Genomic DNA, 4,937 nt, shown 5'->3' with positions numbered 1-4,937 from the left:
GGAGGGCCCGCTGTGCAGGGCCTGGCCCTGCTGCGGTGAGCGGGGACGGGAGAGGCCACCCCCCGCGGCGCCCTCCCGCCGCGGTTTCTCCTTCTAATCGCCCTTTTTTCCCCTCCTTTGCCCCAGTCAACTTTCTGCTTTTGTAAGAATTCCTCCTGTGAAGATCGTCCATTACGGCGAGCTAAAACTTCTACCTGTTTGCCGCTTAGCCAGAAGTACTTGTCGGCGAACGTTTTCTCAGCAGCAGTAACGAGTGTAGCTGTCAGTGGTCCCACAGAAACGGGTTTTGACTTTACAGTACTCAACCTGCATGCTCTCTCTGGTCCCTTCATAAGTCATACTGTTTGGTGAGAGGTTTCACCACGATAGCCTCCTGCAAATGTTCTAAATATTTCCTATTGTAGAATATGTTACATAATATATATGTTATATAATTTTAATTACCGCGAGGTAAATATAGCAGGCAGCAAGTGAGGCAGCAAATTCAGTTATCTGTAAGATGGGCTGTACTGATAACAGCAAGCACTGCGCAATCATGAGGCTTGGTCATAGGAATATAGCTGTAAGCTCATTTGTAGGGTACTTCTCCAAAGTCTGCTTTGGAAGGAATAGCTTTTTAGGAAGAACACAGTGCCTCCCCAAGAGCTTCATGCAAAAGTTTCATGCATGACAACAAAAGTATTTTAATTAATTTTTATTGGCTTGAGTCAGATACCAGGTGACCCGAGGAACAAGTCAGTGAGAAAATGGAATTGCGTTGTCCATGTTAGTTGCAGGAAACGAGGCTGTGCTCTCCTTATTGCTGACTCCAAATGAGCATTGCTGTCTGTGCTGAGAAGCCTACTGGAAGCGGTAGAAAGGATTCAGTGGTTTATGTGAGGGTGGGAATTTGTTGTAAAAAAAAAAACAACCCAAAACTGGAGCAGGAAAGGAGGTTTGCTGACTTCTCTCCAGGGCTATGGATTTGCTGAGCAATAGCATTTATCATGGATAAATTGGTGGCTGTGGATGCAGGCTGAGCACGTATGTGTTGATTTAAAGGAGCCATTCCAGTGAAAACTCTATCCTGGGTCAAATGCTCTGTCGGGTAACACCCTAGGAACTCGTACAGTTTGGGTGGTGGTAGTGAATTAGTTCAGTGTGTGTAAATTTAAGAATAAATAAACCAAAAGGAGACATGCAAGCTTAATGACTTTATTCTCACAGGCACGATACATTAAATAGTAATACAGAATACATTTTCTCACATCCCTGAATGCACAACAGCTGTCTGCTGTATCAAATATTTTTCCTTTAAGGAGTGGGTGGAAAGCAATTCGTGAAGGCTGTGGAAACAGCATGTGAGTGTGATTATTTTCAGGGGTTTGTGCTCAAGTGATTTGGTTTTTATATTCCTCTTAATTTTTTTATGCCCTGTATGCAATTCTTGATTTTCATGGTCATGTTGAAGCATGCGGAAGAATGTTGCCATCGCCATCTGGCAACTAGCAATTCCCTGATTGCTCTGGTTGGTAGCTGACCATATTGATGTTGGTAGATCAGCTGTCAGGGCTGTTACCATAAAAGATTTACAGTTGTGTTGTATGCTCTGTCAGAGTCTGGAGTTCACCGATGACTTCGTGTGCATGGGTTTACCTGCCCATTACCTGCACTACTCCACAACTTCTCTAAGGAAAGGGTATTTATCCACAAGACTAATAAATTCATTTATCTCGATAGAAAATTCACCAGTGATGATATGATTGGGAAAGCATCTTCAAGACTTCAGCCCTGATTGCTGGAGTCCTTGCTCACAAAATCACTAGCAAAATGATTGGTGTTTATGATTGCTCCTATATTTCTGTACTGTCCATCTGATCCATTGCTCCCTAGGTAGTGAAGACCTTTTATTTTTAAAGAAGTGAAAGAAAAAAGGGGTGTAACAGTTGCAGAACACAGAGGCATTTCAGCCTTCTATGTAACGTACAAGGAAGGGACCGTTGTGTCACAGCAAAGCTGGAAGTTTATAATTCTGTATGATTTGTGCAGTATGTTTGCCGCATTTGCACATTTGTAAGGAAAGAACCATAACTAGGGATTGAAGCTGGAATGAAACTGGAAGTATTTTCTTTGTTGCAAATGGAAAACTGCTGTAATTGTCCAAACCAGGTTTCAGATACCTATTTCTTCAAGTGTTTTAAAATGTTTATAAAGTCTTAGTCAGTCATATTTTCTCATAAAGATCTCTAAATAGCTAAAAGCAGAGAGTTTGTTTGTTTGGGTTTTTTTTTGTTGGTGTGTTTTTTTTTTTTAATGTTGACCACATTGTTTTCTGTTTCATTTTCTTTGTATGACTATGGGATAAGGATATGCAATGCATTTATTTTTTTTTTTAAACTCCTATCTTTGCAGTGAACAGAAAGAATTTATACGGAGTGGCAGAGATGAAAAGGATACTGAGTAAGTAGCAGCTTCAGAAAGGGGTTGGAGATTCTGGGAATAGGTGAAAGACAATATTGCATGGACATAGAATATCGTGCCTCGATGTTTCGAGTGAACATGCTAATTCTGATCAGTCTTAAAGGAAGAGGGCTTAAAAACTGAATAGGTTAAAGATGCCAAATCTGACCAATGTGGCAGATGATGTATCTGGGAAACATTAGGTTAAATCTCTTTTTAGAATTCTATCGTAATGCAGGATGTGATAGTTACCGATCTGTTTCACAACTCAAGCTACCTGCATGAGTTTCTTTTGAAATTTCTGAATTGGCCAACTCATTACAACTTTGGCTCCCCAGAGCAATCTCCTTTAGGTCAGACTCACGGTATATTTTGGGCCAAAGCATACCTTCCCTGAGGCCTTGAGTACTTGCTAAGCTGTCTGGCATAATTTCTGGAAACTGCACTTACGTTCCGGTCATTTTTCTACAGGTGCCTGGAAATGAAGTTTCTCAAAGAGGACAGTCAACCCGTAGATATGTAATGCAGAAGAATGGCTGCTATGATGTGACTTTTGGTAATGAGCGTGCTTACTGCCAGCATCTGCACGAGAAGGTGACGTGTCATTGTGAACCAAATGGAATATCTTATGGTATTTTGTGTATCTTTAAACCCTATGGCATGGATTATGTGGATATATCATCTTCCACTCAAAGTTTCTAGCTGCAAATAAAAGCCTATGAATGTGACCCTTGAAACCGTAGGTCAGAGGGCAAATAAAAAGTATTGTATTTGAAATTAAGTTTTAATTTTAATACAATTACACATCAGTACAAATAATTGTTAGCATTATTGCTTCCACCTTCTTTAGATTTAGTCAGTTTTCTAATCAATGCTTATTAGTGTTGCAGCTGTACTAACTGGTACTGAGTACCAATACTGGTTAAAAAGTAACGCTGCAAGAGAAACAACGTTATTTTCACAGTATGTAAATAGGGGATCTTCCTTACAACTAGAATACGTTAAAGGCCATTCTGCATGAAAACGTATAATGATCTTTGTCACTGGGTGCTCTCCTCTAAAGTGAAGTATTATTTATACATCAAAGGGAAAAAGTACATATTTATGTCCCTCAGGGGCACAGAGAATGGAAGTCATTGTGTTGATATTTTAATACAAATTGCTTCCTGCATTTCTAAGTGGCAAATATATGAATATTCATAGAATCACAAGGCCAGATGATCATCCAGTACATGGCGCATATGGGAGAAAAACAGAGGAGAATGTTTTAAGGCTCCAGAATCTCCAGTTTGTCTTTGCCTGGGGGTGGTAAGTTTGGTATCGCCCTCCCCTTCCTCCGGAAGATGTCACAGTCGGGGTCTGGGGGTGGGAAGAGTTGAGTTGGAAGGGACGGGCATGGGGCTGCAGAGCCCTCTGTACAGCCTGCTGCTTTCCAAACCTGGGGGACTGCCAAGCAGCAGCCTGTGAGGAATGAGTGCTCCTCCACACAGCGTGCCTTTCCTCACTGCGCTTACTATCTCCCTGGAGCGTTTTAGGTTCTCCAGGATTTAAAGTATCCTTTTTCATTGTCCTTGTGTCTTGTAAGTCACCTTGCTCCGAAAGAATAATATGCCAGTAGCTGCAGAGATTATTATTTTTTAATTCTCACTTCCAGAGAGAAGGGTGGGTAGCCCTTGGTAGCTAGGGTCAGAAAAGTGCAGGCCGAGACCCAGGTGGTGGCAAGTAGGTGCCACCTGGGGGCTCTGCAGGCTTGAGAGATGTGTGTGCAGCTGAGCATCGGGCTGTGCACCGGGATCGCGCTCCTCGGCGTTCGGAACAGCCGTGCACTTCCCTTAGGCCGTTATGCTGGGGTATCTGAGTAGCTGGCAAACACGACAGAAACTTCCCAGCAGGACAGCCTGGGAGTGCTCTTCTGTGGGGAGGGGGGTGGCGCACAAAAGGATGATTTGTCTGTAGCAGCGGCAGGACCCAAATGAGGGCACAGGTTCTTCGCACGCTGGTTCCCATTCCTGCATGGAAACCGCTGGGCTGATTCACCTTCAGCATCACTTATTTCAGAGAACTGCAGAGTTTATTTGAATGTCTGTTCTTGCATTAACGTACTTATCTTTATGCTTTGACATGTTACGGTTTTGATTGTATGTATTTGAGGAAGCTGCTAACGAATGTTTAAAGCTTGATGTAATTCATATGCAATTTTATTTTGCGAAGTAAGACTGTATATTGATTTATTAAAAGTATTTAGGCATATTTTAGGGTATGTGAATTCAGGGTGAGCGTGGTAGTGTATTTTGGGTATTTTGAGGCATGTGCGTTGCCATCAGTGCTACATGTCGAGGTTTGTGCTGGCGCTTTGGATGAGTTGGGGAGCGGTGGGGAGGGGTCCGTTCCCGTGCGGTGCGTGTTTTTGGGTGCCCGTTGCGGTATCCCTAAGCGGGCCGGGGGCCGATGGGTCCCCCTTCTCCCCGCGCCGCCGCCCCCCGCCCGCGGGCTCCTGC

Source organism: Pygoscelis adeliae, unplaced genomic scaffold (genome assembly GCF_000699105.1).
Source record: "Pygoscelis adeliae isolate BGI_AS28 unplaced genomic scaffold, ASM69910v1 Scaffold183, whole genome shotgun sequence".
In the NCBI taxonomy this organism is placed as follows: domain Eukaryota; kingdom Metazoa; phylum Chordata; class Aves; order Sphenisciformes; family Spheniscidae; genus Pygoscelis; species Pygoscelis adeliae.
Note: the sequence above shows the minus strand (reverse complement) of the source record.